This window comes from Somniosus microcephalus, chromosome 13 (genome assembly GCF_052327205.1).
Source record: "Somniosus microcephalus isolate GS21.2 chromosome 13, FLI_Smic_1.0, whole genome shotgun sequence".
Classification (NCBI taxonomy): Eukaryota; Metazoa; Chordata; class Chondrichthyes; order Squaliformes; family Somniosidae; genus Somniosus; species Somniosus microcephalus.
In genome coordinates, this window is record NC_140999.1 from 176709073 (window position 1) to 176728813 (window position 19741).

A 19741-nucleotide genomic window follows, 5' to 3' on the forward strand; every position below is an offset into this window, starting at 1 on the left:
ACCTGCTGCCCCTCTGCAATTATCCTTGTATATCTATTCCAAAAATATTCACTACTTGCTGCTACTATTGCTTAGCAATAAGTTATAGGTTATTTTCTAAAGGCTTACTTAATTATACAAACAAAACCGTTACAAAATATACATTTTCTTTTATTTCGGTGTTGCCTGCTCTCCATTATTCTGGAATATTCTCTGACATGTAATTTATCTACTTTGAAGAGCGCGACGGAACTCCAACTCGTGCCCTCCCTAGCTCTGTAACCTCCTCCAGTCCTACAACCCTCCAAGGTCTCTGCACTCCTCCAATTCTGGCCTCTTGCGCATCCCCGATATTCATTGCTCCACCATTGACAGCCATGCCTTCAACCGCCTAGGCCCTAAGCTTTGGAATTTGCTCCTTAAACCTCTCTGCCTCTCTCCTCCTTTGATGCTCCTTAAAACCTACCTCTTTGACCAAGCTTTTGGTCACCTGTCCTAATATCTCCTTATGTGGCTTGGTGTCAAATTTTGTTTGATAACGCTCCTTGGGATGTTTTAATATGTCAAAGGCATTATATGAATGCGAGTTGTTGGTGTTGTAAGGACATGAATTTGCCTTAATCTCCTGATCTTAGGAGGGGACAGTGAATAGAGGCCAGCTCTTCTCCATGGTGTGATAGAAGAATTGGAGAGTGCATCACTGTGACTTGAGCCATTTAATGTTCTGGCTTAAGAGCATCAATGCCAGTGCTCCTTTCAACTAATGAATAAGAAATGAGAATGCGTGGAATGAGGAAAGGCCAGTCAACCTATTGAACCCAATCCTTCCATAGAGTCTCCGCAATATACTTTATCCCAACCTATTTAGTCTCTTCAGGATAGGTTTTGCAAGTGGTTCCCTAACCCCGAAAGACAAATCAAGTGAAATCTTTAGAATATAATTATCTAATCTACATCCTACACTAATCACTCCTGAATAGATGCATTCCTTGTGTAACGTTTCCATGGACCCAGCATAGTATCATACAGCACAGAAGGAGGCCATTTGGCCCATCATGCCTGTGCCAGCTCCTTGAAAGAGCTCTCCAATTAGTCCCACTCTTTCACCATAGCCCTGCAAATGTTTCCATTTTGCGTATTTACCCAATTCACTTTTGAAAGTTACCATTGAATCTGCTTCCACCACCCTTTCAGGCAATGCATTCCAGATCATAACAACTCTGCGTAATAGCTGCGTAAAAAATACTCTCCTCATCCCCCCCTCTGGTTTTTTGCCAATTATCTTAAATCTGTGTCCTCTGGTTATCGATCCACCCGCCAGTGGAAACAGTTTCTCCTTATTTACTCTATCAAAACCCTTCATAATTTGGAACACCTCTCTTAAATCTCCTCCTTAACCTTCTCTGCTGTGAGCAGAACAATCCCAGCTTCTCTAGCCTTTCCGCATAACCGAAGTCCCTCATCCCTGGTAAATAAACCGTATTTATATTTTTGCACTTAAATCAATAAATTCCAAACATCACTTGAAATAGAGCCCAAGGAAGAACCTGCCAGTGATCTACTGGGGAAGTATACAATCCCTGGCAGCAACGGTCTGACCTCGCAGACTGGGATCGGTTTTTTCAATGTTAAGTTTTGTGCATGCGCGAAACTGAATGGGCCGCGCAGCCCCTTAAAGCGGCCGCGCACCCAAAACATTTTTAGGGGACCATTGCCTGGCAGTCTAGTTACCTGGAGGTTATGCATCTGGATCCCAGTCAGTCTGTGGATATGGCATCCAATCTCTGGCAATCAAGTGAGAGTGTAACTCATATTCTTCGCTATCAATAGAACAGGAGCTCTGTATTCCCTGGCACTCTAGTGGCGAGTGTGCATCTGATCGCTGGTGTGTATATCTGTTACTCTGGTGGTTTAGTGCCAGTATGTGTGTGTACATCTGGTTCCTGATGGCTTTAAAGTTTTATCGAGACTTGAGTTTAATGAAAGCTTCTGAACCCAGAGGGTGAATAATCCTGAAGTCATCAGCAATCTTCTTATCAAGTACAAACATCAGTGACTTGTCGAATATAACTTTTCAAATCAGAACTCAAGAAAATAACCCTAGGTTAAACATTTACAGTCATTTGAGGCAACAACCTCCAGCATGTCTTAAAAAATAATTCCTCCGCCTAACTTCATAATTAAATGAATGAAGATCATTCAAATGTTGCTTAGATTGTTTGGAACTTTGAGCAGTTTATGTTTGTTTTTTCTAGGTCTTGCAGACATATTTTGACCGATGAATTATTTCTAATGTTTATTCAATATTGTATGAAGGTCGACGTTATGTTTGATTAAATGCGCTATTTAAGTAATCACAATTCAGACTAATTTCATCCATTAGAAGTCGCAGAAAACATTTATAGCCTCTACTTCCTCAACTACACACAAACTACCAATCAGTGATCTGTGATTCCCAAGTTCTTTTATTTATTTTTCCAGCAACTCCATGCCCAGACTAATTAACTCTGGGCATACAGCCTCACCAGTTTGAAGTGAGGACTCAGGAATAATATTATGACACGAAGTTGGAACTCTGAAATAATATTTTTGTGTTATTTACATCGACAAACTGCAGCAGATCGGGGTGAGTGGTTCTGTGATTGGTTCTAAAAGCTGAAATTCTCTCTCTTCATGGGAGCTTGGCTGCTTGGCTCATGCCTGATTTATGTGTTTCATGAGGCCTAATACGCTGACCTGCAGGACTGTGGATTTATTTAGGCTGTTCCCTGGCAAGGGAGGCTTCCTCTCTCTTCTAATCTATCCCCAAGGAGAGGTAAATGAGGAAAGACTCAGATACTCATGTGGCGAAAAAGAAACACTCACTCCAAATGTTGGTGCAGCGGGTCAAACCTGAGGAACATCTGTGTTAAATGAAGCCCTGAGAGAAAAATAAGGCCATGCTGCCATTCTAAACAGCACGCTGCAAAACCCATGCTGATTTACAGCACAGCAAACGGCACAAACCCGTGCTGATCTGCAACTCAGCACATTGTATCAGTCCACACTAATCCACTGCTGATACCACTCTCATCTACAGTATTGTTCACTGAACACCCTCACTGATCCACAACGGAACGTACTACAGAACCCACAGTGATTTAGTCCAAAATGCAAATTGAACAACAATACAATATTTTGCAAGATGCACACTGATCTGCTACCGTCCATGCTGCAAAGACCAGTCTGGTCCACAAGAGAGCATACTGCACAAGCTCAGAGTCATTTACAAGTGAGCATTATGGACAAACCATCACAAATTTACAACAATGTGTACGGCACAAGTCCCAAACTAACTTCAATAAATGAGCAGATAACTTATTATGAAGTAATTGTGAACTGACTCACAAGTTATACTGCCACTTTTGACTAGACACAAAGAAAAAAAAAGGAAAAAGATTTCTATAGCGTCTTTCACAACCTCCGGATGTCCCAAAGCACTTTACAGTCAATGAAATACTTTTGAATTGCAGTCACTGTTGTAATGTAGGAAATGCAGCAGGCAATTAGTGCACAGCCAGCTCCCACGAACAGCAATGTGATAATGACCAGATAATCTCAGTGATATTGATTGAGGGATTAATATTGGCCCGGACAATGGGGATAACTCCCCTGCTCTTTGTCAATATAGTGACGTGGGATCTTTTATGACCACCTGAGAGCAAACAGGGCCTCGGTTTAACATCTCATCTGGAAGACGGCACCTCTGACAGTGCAGGCCTAATATAGGGTCTTCCATTGGCAATGGTTGTCTTCTGAAGATAGTATCACCTGCTACTAGGAAGTGTCCTGGCAGGGAACAAACGTGAACAATTGGTTGTGGGGTTCCTATTTTGAGATAGGCCAGTTTGGGTGCAGGACCAGGTGAGCATTGTGACACTGGAACATAATCAAGTGCCTCCCCTTAAAGAGGCAACAGCACTAAAATATTCCAGGGTGGCCTGTCCAACTCACACTTTTTTTTAAAGAAAATTAACTAAAATAAAAAATTAAAACAGTAAGATCAGGCGAAATCAAACAAAAATTTCATCTGATGCCCATTGCCCACTGGTCACAGAAGGTATCCAGCGAACCAGCAGAGTTGGCTACATGGACATCACTTACCAAAAGCGGCAAAGGAAACCCATTTGGAGAGATTGTTTACCATTCATTGAAAACATCCAGTCAATATGAAGCTATTATGAAGGCTAATCAAATACTTGAATATATGTCTTGGGCATCAAATTATAAATTGGAACAGATTCATTTGACCCTGTATAGCTCATTAATAATGCTACATTTGGAATAATGGCCCAGAAATTCGGGTTGGAGGCTTCCCGCGGGTGCAAGCCTCCGACCTGCACTTACCTACCGTGCCGGCCGTTGAGCTGTGGGCCCGCATGGGATTCCGATCCTGGGCCTCCTCCAACTGCCGGCGTGCGGTGCTTGCGTATCCCAGGGACGCAGTTAGTTCGATGCATCCCCTGGGATCACGTGGGCCATGGAGAGCCAATGGTAGCAGGGAATGCTTCATTCATAAGTTTGACAGGAAGAGCTGTCAAACCTATAAATACTATAAGCCCCAAAACATCACTAAAACTTCAAATAAATTAAAAAAAACATCACATTTTTAAAATAACTATAAATTACATGAAATAACTATTTTAAACAATAATTTAAATTTTTGAAAAAATTAATTACATTTTCTAACGGGGCTAAAAATAAACTTACTTTTCTTCAAAGTATTTAAAAATAATAAACCTGTGGAAAAAATGTTTTAATTTTAATTAATTCACCACTTACCTTGTTCAAAGCAGGCCTTGCGACTGCTTTTTAAAAGTGTAACTGCTGGAGACTTACCCTCCTGGAGAAACCTGCAAAAAAAACGTAAGTTCGATGCGCACGCGCTGCCTCTCCGGCGCACGCGTTCCACCTGTCAACCCCTTCTTTCAGGGGAACGGAAGTGCCAGTTTCCCGCGCATGCGCAGTGCATGCACGAAACTGGCACTTTCGTTGGGCCTGCGCGTGAGTACCCCGTGCGTACTCACGCATTGGGACCCGAATTTCTGGGCCCTTGTGTGGAATTTTAGGAACCTTACCTTCAAAAGGAAATTGATATACTGGAGTGGGAAAGGGTAAAAGCGAAAAGGATCTTTCTGGCACTCAAAACTCTTCAGAGAGAGATTTAAAAGAATTGAACCTTTGCATTGAAAAAATAAGCATGATGCAGATTGCTAATGCCCTCGTGATGATAGGATTTTGTGCTAAAACTGATGCTGATAGTGACTGAATTCAGAATGATAGCAGAGCTGTATTACACCCCAAGTATAGTGATTTACATCTACTAAGGCCATCTAAAGATACTTTTACATTTAGTGCTTCTGTACTTGAGATGGTAGGAGCATGATCTCCAGGTGCTGGCTCCCCAAGTTCACATTGTTATAATTTCATTCTTATCTTAATGCCAAAATCGCAGACCCACAAAGATGCCTATTTTTCAGAGAAGGGAGCTGGTTTTAGCATTGTAAATGTGCACGGACTTTACTGTTCCACAATCCAAAGTACATAAAAGCTGAACGTATAAATACCTTTAATGCATGGGCTGATGGTGGAGGACTCCTTTGTCACTTCCATTTTTACAAAGGGAGCCCTCATAGTGCCCTAGAAATCATTGCACCTCATCGGGCCAATCCACTTACTGGAGTCAGTCTGACCATGCACACCCCTTGGGGTGGTGGACTTATACCAGTACTGTGAGTAGCTGAGTGAAGCGGGCTGCAAACACTGGACACTTTGGTTTTCTCCAGAACTTGGAATGATGCTGTATCTCTGCAAGCACATAGTCATAATGGCCTGGAATTTGCGGTGATAATGATGGCGAAACTGTTGGCGTTCACTGTCATTACAACTGTGAAACTGATAGCAAGTTCTGGTGTCCGCACATGCCCAGTTAAATGGGGAAATCCAGAAGTTGCTGTCAGTCATTCCCTGCTCCTCCACAAGTTGAATTCCCCACAGCCGGCAATCAATTGAAATCACTGAACTGATGAGAACCTCCGTTTTTACACTCTAATATCGCTGTTAAAAAACCCTGTAAAAGTTAAGCCCTGCTCAATGAGGTGTAATTGAGGTTTTAACGACGTACTGAGTCATAATTACTGCTGAACAACCATTCTGGCTCTGAAAAACTAATTTTATGTTTGTGAAATGTCAATTTTTTTCATTATGATTAAAATTCCATGGTTTTTAATATAATAATGGATTTTAAAGTTTGTTTCTGATATTTCAGCTTCTACCTTAACCACATGTGTATGTCCCAATCTTTATTCTGCTCTGTGTGAAATTTATTAAAAGTGAAGGATAATCAGTGCATTTTACTTCTGGGTTTGCTGTCTGTGAGAATCCTTCAATGTGATTGGCTGCTTAACCAGCTTGATGACATCACTGTTGCTGGATGCTGCAGATCCACTAGACTTGGCACCAGATTCAAATTAACGTCGGGAGAGGTAAAATAAATGCCACAGAGATCGCTAGATCTTTGTAGGCATCTTTGTTCAAGGTCAGCGGCAAGCACCATCACTTCACCACTGACAGAATCCAGGCCAAAGTCAGGCATCATGTAGGAATTTCTATGGATGTATAGAGTTGCTCCAAGAAGAAATTGGAATGTTACTGACTACTAGCCTCTGTAATGCTTCTGTTTAAGATAGGCAATGTTTAATGTCCTTTTCTTGCCCTTTTGCACTTGCTACAGCAGGAATATAGGCCACTGAAAAATTTCAGCAATGGATAAAGCCTGATTAACAAATAAACATAGACATTCATATTTCCTATACATTTGTTACTGTAAGTTCTTAATTCCCATCATTGTCTTGGTTCCGTTTTCACAAAGGAGGACACAAATAACCTCCCAGAGATGTTGGGGAACATAGGGTCTGATGAAAGTGAGGAACTGAAAGAAATCAGTATTTGTAGGGAAATGGTGTTAAGAAAATTGATGGGATTGAAGGCCGATAAATCCCCAGGGCCTGATAATCTACATCCTAGGGTACTTAAGGAAGTGGCCCTAGAAATAATAGATGCATTGCTGATCATCTTCCAACATTCGATGGAATCTGGAACAGTACCCATGGATTAGAGGGTAGCTAATGTTACCCCACTATTCAAAAAAGGTGGTAGAGAGAAAACGGGGAATTACAGACCGGTAAGCCTGACATCGGTAGTGGGGAAAATGCTAGAGTCCATTATAGAGTCATAGAGTCATAGAGTTTTACAGCACAGAAAGAGGCCCTTCGGCCCATCGTGTCTGCGCCGCCCATCCATCCCTGTCCAGTCTAATCCCATTTTCCAGCATTTGGTCCATAGCCTTGTATGCAATGGCATTTCAAGTGCTCATCCAAATGCTTCTTGAATGTTGTGAGGGTTCCTGCCTCCACCACCCTTTCAGGCATTGAGTTCCACATTCCAACCACCCTCTGGGTGAAAAAGTTCCTCCTCAAATCCCCTCTAAATCTCCTGCCCCTTACCCTGAATCTATGCCCCCTTGTTATTGACCCCCCCACTAAGGGGAAAAGTTCCTCTTTATCTACCCTATCTATGCCCCTCATTATTTTGTACACCTCAATCAGGTCCCCCCTCAGCCTTCTCTGCTCCAAGGAAAACAACTCCAGCCTGTCCAGCCTCTCTTCATAGCTGAGGCGCTCCATCCCAGGTAACATCCTGGTGAATCTTCTCTGCACCCTCTCCAAAGCAATCACATCCTTCCTATAGTGAGGCGACCAGAACTGCACACAGTACTCCAGCTGTGGCCTCACCAGCGTTTTGTACAGCTCCATCATAACCTCCCTGCTCTTATATTCTATGCCTCGGCTAATGAAGGCAAGTATCCCATATGCCTTTTTAACCACCTTATCTACCTGCTCCGCTGCCTTCAGGGATCTATGTACATGTACACCAAGGTCCCTCTGACCCTCTGTACTTCCTAGGGTCCTACCACTCATTGTGTATTCCCTTGCCTTATTTGTCCGTCCAAAATGCATCACCTCGCACTTTTCAGGGTTAAATTCCATTTGCCACTTTTCCGCCCATCTGACCAACCCGTTTATATCGTCCTGTAGCCGGAGGCTTTCCTCCTCGCAATTTACCACCCCACCAATTTTCGTGTCATCTGCGAACTTACTGATCATACCTTTTACATTCTCATCCAAATCATTTATGTAGATCACAAACAATAAGGGACCCAGCACCGATCCCTGAGGTACCCCACTGGACACAGGCTTCCAGTCACAAAAGCAACCTTCGACCGTCACCCTCTGCCTCCTGCCACTCAGCCAGTTTAGGATCCAACGCGCCAAGGCACCCTGGATCCCATGGGCTCTTACCTTCTTGACCAGTCTCCTATGCGGGACTTTGTCAAAAGCTTTACTGAAGTCCATGTAAACCACATCCACAGCATTTCCCTCATCCACCCCACTAGTCACCCCCTCGAAAAATTCGATCAGATTTGTTAGACATGATTTACCCTTGACAAAGCCATGCTGACTATCCCCGATTAATCCTTGCCTCTCCAAGTGGAGATTAATTTTGTCCCTCAGAATTTTTTCCAATAATTTCCCCACCACAGATGTTAGACTCACTGGCCTGTAATTCCCTGGTTTATCCCTGCTACCCTTCTTGAATAATGGTACTACGTTAGCTGTTCTCCAGTTCTCTGGTACATCCCCTGTGGCCAGAGAGGTTCTGAAAATCAGTGTCAGAGCCCCTGCAATCTCCTCCCTTGCCTCCCACAGCAGCCTGGGATTATAAAAGATGTAATAGCAGAGCACTTGGAAAACAGTGACAGGATCGGACAAAGTCAACATGGATTTACAAAGGGTAAATTGTGCTTGACTAATCTACTGGAATTTTTTGAGGATGTAACTGGTAAAATAGATAAGGGAGAACCAGTGGATGTGGTGTATTTGGACTTTCAGAAGGCTTTCGATAAGGTCCCGCATAAGAGATTAGCGTGTAAAGTTAAGGCACATGGGATTGGGGGCAAGGTACTGACTTGGATAGAGAACAATTTGGCAGACAGAAAGCAAAGAGTTGGAATAAACGGGTCTTTTTCCGAGTGGCAGGCAGTGACTAGTGGGGTACCGCAGGGATTGGTCCTTGGACTCCAGCTATTCACAATATATATTAATGATCTAGACAAAGGAACTAGATGTAATATCTCCAAATTTGCAGATGACACAAAGCTGGGTGGGCGTGTGTGCTGTGAGGAGGATGCCGAGAAACTCCAGGATGATTTGGACAGGTTGGGTGATTGGGCAGAAACATGGCAGATGCAATATAACGTGGATAAATGTGAGGTTATCCACTTTGGTAGCAAAAACAGGAAGGCAGATTATTATTTGAATGGCAATAGATTGGGAGAAGGGGAAGTGCAATGAGACCTGGGTGTCCTTGTGCACCAGTCACTGAAGGTAAGCATGCAGGTGCAGCAGGCGGTTAAGAAGGCAAATGGTATGTTGGCCTTCGTAGCGAGAGGGTTTGAGTACAGGAACAAGGATGTCTTGCTACAGTTGTACAGGGCCTTGGTGAGACCACATCTTGAGTATTGTGTGCAGTTTTGGTTGCCTTATCTGAGGAAGGATGTTCTTGCCATGGAAGGAGTTCAGCGAAGATTCACCAGGCTGATACCTGGGATGGCAGGAATGACGTATGAGGAGAGATTGGGTCGATTGGGCTTGTACTCGCTGGAGTTTAGAAGAATGAGAGGGGATCTCATTGAAACTTATAAAACTCTGATAGGCCTGTACAGACTAGATGCAGGAAGGATGTTCCTGATGGTCAGGGAGTCCAGAACCAGGGGTCACAGTCTAAGGATAAGGGGTAGGCCATTTAGGACAGAAATGAGGTGGAATTTCTTCACCCAGAGAGTGGTGAACCTGTGGAATTCTCTACCCCAGAAGGCAGTTGAGGCTAATTCATTAAATATATTCAAGAAGGAGTTGGATATATTTCTCAAGGCTAAAGGGATCAAGGGGTATGGGGAGGAGGCAGGGACAGGGTACTGAATTTGGATGATCAGCCATGATCGCATTGAATGGTGGAGCAGGCTCGAGGGGCCGAATGGCCTACTCCTGCTCCTATCTTCTATGTTTTTATGTTTCTATGTCTTTATTTTCTGTGTAATATTTTAGACATTCAACAGAAAACTAAACACTATGGAATACAACGCGGAAATGAACGGGAAAGAATTTAGAAAATTACAAAAATTAGAAAACTCCAAATTATTCAAATTGTTTTAATTAGAGTGATTGTTCCAGTGAGTTTCCGATGCTTTCACTGTAAATATAATGGCCTGGATTTTCCAGGGCCTATGACCACGTACGTGGCCGTAAGTATCCCCCAAGTTCTGGATTTCCGCATGCGATGCGCATGTGTGAAAACCCGAAACTTGCGATCTGTTAAGTTTCAGCTTGACAGATCATCCGCATCCCCGGGAAATGGACATTCACTGGCTATTTGCCCAACTACTGCCCAGCAAGTGCCCACGAAACTCTTACAACTGGTAAAAGCAGGCGTAGGGCCTTCTTTTACCAGTGTAAGTGTTTAATTAAATATTAAAATATTTTTTAAAACATTATTTAAACATAAAAAACTTTAAAATTAGTTATGTTATTTTTAGCCCCTTTAAAACATTTAAATTTATTTTATCAAAAAATTACATTTTTGTTTAAAATGTTTAATTTAATTGTATTTTAATTAATATTGAACATGTAATGATTTATTTTTATTTAACTGGTGTGTAATTGTGTTTTTTAGGGGATTCCTATTCATGCTTATGGGAATTCCGTATCTAAATGGAATCCCCATAAGCATAATGGGGATTCCCCTTTTTCATTGATTGGGCCGGCCCATGTGATCCCAGGGACGCTTGCAAATTGAGTGCGCCCCCTGGGACACATGGGCCTTTACACATGTGTACGTGTCGAGGCCCAGGAGCGCGAGTCTTCGAACCTCCAGGACCATCAGGCAGGTTTGCACTTTTCTTGCGGTTCGGAGGCATTCGCCCGTGGGAAACCTCCCACCGCAAATTCAGGCCCATTGACTTTAATCTACATATAGATTGGGCTAACCAAATCAGTAACAATACTGTGGAGGAGGAATTCCTGGAGTGTTTACGGGATGGTTTCCTGGACCAATATGTCGAGGAACCAACCAGGGATCAGGCCATCTTAGACTGGGTATTATGTAACGAGAAAGGATTAATTAGCAATCTTGTTGTACGAGGCCCCTTGGGTCGGAGCGATCATAATATGATCGAATTCTTCATTAAGATGGAGAATGAAGTAGTTGACTCAGAAACTAGGGTCCTCAATTTAAATAAAGGAAACTGCGATGGTCTGAGGAGCGAGTTGGGTAGGATTGATTGGGGAATGGCACTCAAAGGGTTGACAGTGGATAGGCAATGGCAAACATTCAAAGACCGAATGGATGAACTACAGAAGTTGTTCATCCCAGTTTGGCATAAAAATAAAACAAAAAAGGTGACTCAACCGTGGCTAACAAGGGAAATTAGGGATAGCATAAGATCCAAGGAGAGGACATACAAATTGGCCAGAAAAAGCAATAATCCTGAGGATTGGGAACAGTTCAGGATTCAACAAAGGAGGACAAAGGGATTAATTAAGAAAGGGAAAATAGAATATGAGAGTAAGCTTACAGGGAACATAAAAACTGACTGTAAAAGCTTTTATAGATATGTGAAGAGAAAAAGATTGGTGAAGTCAAGCGTAGGTCCCTTGCAGTCAGAATCGGGGGAATTTATAATGGGGAACAAAGAAATGGCAGACCAACTAAATACATATTTTGGTTCTGTCTTCACAAAGGAGGACACAAATAACCTCCCAGAAATACCGGGGAACATAGGGTCTGATGAAAGGGTGGAACTGAAAGAAATCAGTATTTGTAGGGAAATGGTGTTAGGAAAATTGATGGGACTGAAGGCCGATAAATCCCCAGGGCCTGATAATCTACATCCCAGGGTACTTAAGGAAGTGGCCCTAGAAATATTAGATGCATTGCTGGTCATCTTCCAGAACTCAATAGACTCTGGAACAGTACCCATGGATTGGAGGGTAGCTAATGTTACCCCACTATTCAAAAAAGGTGGCAGAGAAAAAGCGGGGAATTATAGACCGGTAAGCCTGACATCGGTAGTGGGGAAAATGCTAGAGTCCATTATAAAAGATGTAATAGCAGAGCACTTGGAAAGCAGTGACAGGATCAGACAAAGTCAACATGGATTTACAAAAGGTAAATCATGCTTGACTAATCTACTGGAATTTTTTGAGGATGTAACTGGTAAAATAGATAAGGGAGAACCAGTGGATGTGGTGTATTTGGACTTTCAGAAAGCTTTCGATAAGGTCCCGCATAAGAGATTAGCGTGCAAAATTAAGGCACATGGGATTGGGGGCAAGGTATTGACTTGGATAGAGAACTGGTTGGCGGACAGAAAGCAATGAGTTGGAATAAACGGGTCGTTTTCCGAGTGGCAGGCAGTGACTAGTGGGGTACTGCAAGGATCGGTCCTAGGACCCCAGCTGTTCACAATATATATTAATGATCTGGATGAGGGAATTGGATGTAATATCTCCAAATTTGCAGATGACACAAAGCTGGGTGGGAGGGTATGCTGTGAGGAGGATGTCATGAAACTCCAGTACGATTTGGACAGGTTAGGTGATTGGGCAGAAACATGGCAAATGCACTATAATGTGGATAAATGTGAGGTTATCCACTTTGGAGGCAAAAACAGGAAGGCAGATTATTATTTGAATGGCAATAGATTGGGTGAAGGGGAAGTGCAAAGAGACCTGGGTGTTCTTGTGCACCAGTCGCTGAAGGTAAGCATGCAGGTGCAGCAGGCGGTTAAGAAGGCAAATGGTATGTTGGCCTTCGTAGCAAGAGGGTTCGAGTACAGGAATAAGGATGTCTTGCTACAGTTGTACAGGGCCTTGGTGAGACCGCACCTTGAGTATTGTGTGCAGTTTTGGTTGCCTTATCTGAGGAAGGACGTTCTTGCCATGGAAGGAGTGCAGCGAAGATTCACCAGGCTGATACCTGGGATGTCAGGAATGACGTATGAGGAGAGATTGTGTCGATTGGGCTTATACTCACTGGAGTTTAGAAGATTGAGAGGGGATCTCATCGAAACCTATAAAATTCTGTCAGGCCTGGACAGACTAGATGCTGGAAGGATGTTCCCGATGGTCGGGGAGTCCAGAACCAGGGGTCATAGTCTAAGGATAAGGGGTAGGACATTTAGGACTGAAATGAAGAGGAATTTCTTCACCCAAAGAGTGGTGAACCTGTGGAACTCTCTGCCACAGAGGGCGGTGGAGGCCAGTTCATTAAATATATTCAAGAAAGAGTTGGATATATTTCTTAAGGCTAAAGGGATCAAGGGATATGGGGAGAAGGCAGGGACAGGGTACTGAATTTGAATGATCAGCCATGATCTCATCGAATGGCGGAGCAGGCTTGAAGGGCCGAATGGCCTACTCCTGCTCCTATCTTCTATGTTTCTATGTTTCTATGTTTCTATTGTTAAAATAAAAATTTCCACTAAATTATTTTGAAGTGAGCCTTTTAAACCAGCAACGTGAAACTATTGCTTTCATTCGTCCCTTGTGCTTTTTACATCAAGGTGACAGGAGCTCATGAAAAATATGAAAAGGTTTTTGCTTCTGTTAGTTTGTCACAATCATTAGTCAAGCATTTGAAAATTATGATTACAGATATATTTCAGAATGTGATTACCCCGTTTTGTACTAAAAAATAACTTTCGTACAAGACCTTTTTGGCTGGTTTACAAATAACTTTCTGCTCACAAGGAGGCTGGCCTACTGAGTTGCATTAGAAACTGAGATAGGCACAGTGAAGGGAACAGGCTCAGCTATACGCCAGTATGGTTTTAAAATCCGCATATGAAGCATAGACATACCCACTTTAGAGCGACTGAAAACAGTGACAGAAAGGGATGATGTCACAGCTGCTCCAATCCAACTGGTTTGCCTTTTGTGTTATTCAAATGTTTAGATAATTCCTCATCAAATCATTCTTTTTCTTCTGTTCCTGTGTCTTTTCATTCCTTTGGTCCAACATACGTGACTGTCTCCACCATATTTCTATTAAAAGATTCTGCAGAATCTTTTTATGTTCTTGTGAAATTCTCTGATGTGCAACTGTTTGGGGGGGTCTGATAAAAATCCTGTATTATCTAAACTTTGATAATGAGGTGATATAATTCACGGGAAATTGAACAAATCATCTGAAACATTGTTACTAGCTTCTTCAGTACAGTTCATGAGCAACACAGTGAAGTGTTATGTAATAGGTCTTTCACCTTTTGACCTTGTGTCAGGAATGAAGCACACTGAAGGGCAAACTAGGCGGCTAAGAAAGAATTTTCATTTATATTGTGTCTTTCACATCCGCAGGACACCACAAGGTGCTTCACAGCCAATGAATTACTTTTGAAGTAGTATCGCCGATCCTTCATTGTCGCTGGGTCAAAATCCTGGAACTGCCTCTCTAACAGCACTGTGGGAGCACCTTCACCACACGGACTGCAGCGGTTCAAGAAGGCAGCTCACCACCACTTTCTCAAGGGCAACTAGGGATGGGCAATAATTGCTGGCCTTCCAAGCGACGCCCACATCCCATAATCGATTAAACAAAACTGTGGCAGCCAATTGGTGCACACCAAGGCCTACGAATAACAAAAGTGGCCACATCCCCAATTTAAAATGCGTGTATCCTCCAATTGGCCTTGTTCGGAGGTCTCGTCACATTGAGACCAGATTTTCAAGCGCTGCGGGAAAGAAAGTCTGGTGTTTATTGCAATCTTCTATTTCTTTTAATGCACTTTTATGCCATAAGTAAAAGTCACATTAAAAATGAAAAAGCTTCCCCGAGTGCAGGTTCCTAAAAGACCTGATGTGCATGAATGATGGTTAAATGATTTTAAACTTACATTTTCCTACTTAAAGAAGAAATATATGGTGTGAGTTTGGCACTCTCTGTGCTGATTCCTGCTGATTTCTGCCCATTCGGGTGTATTCTAACGAAATTGGATGGATACTTGACATTGGCAAATTGCGTGCCGATATTGGGCGCATTTTCGGGTCTAACTTCCGGTTTGCGCCTATGGAGGAACCATGTGAAGCTCAAACAGGGTTACTGGGAGGCAACCTACTAGAGGTAGCTCACAATTCTTGACTGGAGGGTCAAATCACTGACCCAGCTCCCACGTTATATTAAAGCAAAATACTGTGGATCTGAAATAAAAAGAAAAAATCCCCTTTCCTCTGGCTCTGTACTTGCTTAAAAAACTGTTTCCAGTTCTGAGGAAAGGTTATCGACCGGAAATATTGGCCCGGAATTTGCGGTCAGCAGCAAAGCGACGGCGTTTGCTGCTGGCCCTGAAATAGGCTTCGCAAAGGAATCTCGCGATCCCTGTGTCGAGAACTTTGTGTTTTCCGACCTTCAATTCAAATCAGTGAACTGTAGTGGGGATTCCCTTGTGCGAGCTGCTGTGATGTCAACAGGCTGTCTAAGCAGCCAATCAAAACGCAGCATTCTCACAGACAGCGAACAAGGAAGCGAGCGAGCTCTTAAAATTCTAACTTTTAAAAAATGTTAGAGAGGGCAAAACAAAGATTGGGGCTCTCACATGGGGAAAAGGCAAACCTGAAATAAAGATGGATAGACTTAAAAAAAATGTTTTTAATGTTTTGAAAAGTTTATTAAAAATTTTAATTTTTATTAAAATAGACAAATTTCACACTGCACAAAAATAAGTTAAAATTGCTTTTCCAGGCCCTTAACATTTGTTGAGCAGTCAATACGCTGTTAAACCCCCAGTTACACTTAATCCCTTTGGGTCTAACTTTTCAGGGGGAATTTAACAGCGTATTTACTGCGGAAGAGTTTCAATGATTTGGGTGATTTCACTGATTGCCGGCTCTGTGGTGGGGGGTGGGGGTTGTCCACAGCACAGCCCGTGTCAGAGCTGTCGATGACTGACCGCAACTTCAAGATTTCCACATGCGCCCGCGCCAAATGCCGAAGTTGCGGCCAATTTCAAAGGCAGAATGACGGTGAACGCTGCCAGTTGGCCATCACTGGGACTGCAAATTCTGGGCCAACAACTCTTGTTTCTCTCTCTGCCCGATGCTGCCTGACCGGCTGAGTATTTCCAGCATTTTCTCTTTTTATTCCCACGTTATATTGCCTCATTCACGTTGATTTGCATCTGAAACTGTTCTGCATCAATGCAAAGTGCAATATAACGGTACCCTTAATTAAACTTCCACGATTTTCAACATATCTGTTACATATATATAGATTTCCCATATATAGGGATTTCCAATAGGTCTGAATTTAAACGTACACATATTTCCCACACATTTTAATTACATATACACGGATTTCTCATAAATCCAAATTATATGTGCATGGATCTATTTTTCTGAATTAGACATACCGATTTTTTGCATGTCCCAACTATATCTGCTCAAGTTTCTCTTTCAGTTAAGTGAATTATATACACATGGATTTCCCATTCATCCAAATCATAAATATCTCTGTAATCTCCTCTAGCCCCACAACCCCCCCCCCGCCGAGCCCGAGATAGCTGCGCTCCTCTAATTCTGCCCTCTTGAGGATCCCTGATTATAATCGCCCAACCATTGGTGGCCGTGCCTTCTGTTGCCTAGGCCCTAAGCTTTGGAATTCCCTCCCTAAACCTCTCCGCCTCTCCACCTCTCTTTCCTTCTTTAAGACGCTCCTTAAAACCTACCTCTTTGACCAAGCGTTTGGTCATCGGTCCTAATTTCTCCTTATGTGGCTCGGTGTCAATTTTTTTTGTCTTATAACACTCCTGTGAAGCGCTTTGGGACGTTTTACTACGTTAAATATAAATACAAGTTGTTGATATTACAAATACATATTTCCCTTTGCATGCGCACTAGATATACATGGATGTTCATAGCAGACAAATCACACATGCATATATAAATATAGATACAGATAGATACTTGTTTTCAGTTCAGCTTTATTTTATTAGAACACTTGTTCCCCATCTATTAGAGCTGCACACACAGATTTAAATAATTGTTTATGAATGTTTATTTTTACGTTAGTTTTACATTAGCACATTACCAACCAATAAATGCAAAGTACGATAGCAAAATACTGCAGATGCTGGAAATCCGAAATAACAACAGAAAATGCTGGAATAACTCAGCAGGCCAGGCAGCATCCGTGGAGAGAAAATAGAGTCAACGTTTCGAGTCAAACTCTTTCTCAAAAGCAATAAATGCAAAGGTTTATTTCATATCCGTTTTCTGCCACACAAAACATGATTCGAAGTGTATTTGAATTGCCTTTAGCAAATAGGTTAAAAGGGCGTCTATATGTTAATTTCAGAGCGCCTATATGTTAATTTCAGGGAGCTACCCTACCAGACTCGCTCTGTTCGTCCTGTGAAGCAAAACATTCCTACAGTATTTGTCCTGTAGGTGTCGTAGACTTAACACAAGCTGACCTTAACATTCGTCCCCTCCCCCCCACTCTCCAAAAAAAAGCCACCAAATTTACAAGAAGTCTGACAAAGGGTCCTCGACCCGAAACGTCGACTCTGTTTCTCTCTCCTCGGTGCTGGACTTGCTGAGTGTTGCCAGCATTTTCTGTTATTATTTCAGATTTCCAGTATCGGCAATATGTTGCTATTGTTATTACAAGAAGTCTTATCTTTGAGGCTGATGATGTTGCTCTGGTGGCGTTTAGCACCAAGTTACAACCTGTTACAAGCAGATTTATAATTTCATAAATATATATACTAAAGAATCTGTCAATAGAAATGAAATATTTAAAAGGCAGACCCTGGTTGGGTTAGTTCTGGAGATAAGCTTCTTTGCAGTTTAGGGTCTTTCACTGTGTGCTTTGAAAGTAGCGCGAACTAGCTCAAGAAACGGAGCCCTGTGAATGTTATTCCATGGCTTGTCTGTTCCATGTGACGCATAATGCCTGCAGACAGAATACTTTCGTAGAGGATGTCACATTTCAATATTATTAAATTATGGACTGATTGAAAAAACCCAGAGGACTTCAAATTCCCCCAAAGCAAGTAAATCAAGACAGAAACGCAGTGTATATATTTTTTATTAAAACTTGGAAACTGATTATAACGTAGAAAACAGTTACACTCAACTGAGAAGCCTATATGAGGCATTGAAATCCACTTTTCCTACATAAGGTGAGGCTCTGCAGTACAACTTTCAAGAACAGACATGAGATCAATTTTTTGAAACGTGCAGCTAGGGTTAAATATCGCTCTGAGCACAGATTCGCGCATGTTGCCCGTGTGATTTGAAAATACTGCTGGAATATATGTTTGTAAACATTTGAGTAAACCTTAACATATTTAAAATGTTCCGTGTACCGCAATATTAAATTCCACGCGTTTGAAGACAATTAATACCCCGTTTATTTAAATATGATTTAAAAAATATTTCCCGCACTCACATATTTTGGAAAAGTGAGTGCATTTGAAACATTGCGTGACACTGGAACCGATACATTATTGTTTTGGAATTGGGTTAAAATGTTTCGTCGGCGCGCGGAGAATATTAAAGCATTTCGTACGCGTGGATACGATTGCAATATCTTCCAAATACTGGATTCGGATTGCGAGCCTCGAATTGTCCATATTGAGCTCGAGAGAGAGACCCACTTTTCCCGGGAATACCAGTGTGAATACAAGCGGCTCCAGCCTCTGCCTTTTAACATTTAGAAAGTTATAGCAAGACAGATTCCACAATTCTAAACTTTAAAAGTTGAATATGCCGCTCCAACAATACAGCTACATAACATGCTAGGGAATACATTAGACTTTTTTTTTAAACATGCAAAGCGTGCAATTTAAATGCATGCATCTGCTGAAATCTTTCTGGTTTGATCATTTCGAGGTACTTTTGCACTATTCAAAATCCAGCCTAGATCTCAGACCGCAATCCCGGGAGCTGGATCGTTGTGCGATTAAAAGTAATCCGGGCGACAGGTACCAAGTGAGAGGCCCCGGGAAGAGCCATCTCGCTACGGCTGGGGAAACCAAAAATGTGATTGAATTTGAGAGAGAGAGAAATTCCCAAATCCGACCCTTGGCAATGGGAAACCTTGAAGGGCGATTATACCAAAAACAAAACGCAGGACATTTCAGATCAAAAGACCTCCCGTTTGTATTTAATTCGGAACAGCTTTATTTTTTTATTATTAAATAGTTAACTCGGACTGCTGGATCTGTTATCAATCTGATGCCTGGGCGAGTTACCTCTTCAGATCGGGTTAATGTGTAGAATCAGCTGGGGCTGATTCGGGCGGCTGAAAGGGGTCAGTGACCGGTTCAGAGTTAGATGCATTAAAGGGAAAGTCTTTCTTTTTTGTTGTTATTATTGCCTGCGGTTCAATGCATTGTGGATTACCCAGAGCACAAGAGGTATTGGTCTCTGGTCAAGTTGCAGAGAAGTACTTGGACTGTGCTGGTCCTCCCTGCTTTCTTTAAGGAGAGTCGAGGGTACTAGTATTGGGGTCTATATTCACGCTTCAGTAACACACATTTTAAATGCTTGAGGAACTGAGGTAATTTTTTAAAAAAAACATTTATTTAGGTGTTATATTTCCCGCG

The 19741-nt window shown here is 42.3% G+C and overlaps 1 protein-coding gene across 3 annotated transcripts in view; it reads right to left on the reverse strand.

The window, feature by feature from the left end:
- LOC147108810 (serine/threonine-protein kinase Sgk2-like) overlaps positions 1-19741 on the reverse strand; it is a 179927-nt gene that overhangs the window by 92099 nt on the left and 68087 nt on the right. The gene's annotated exons all lie outside the window — the stretch shown is intronic.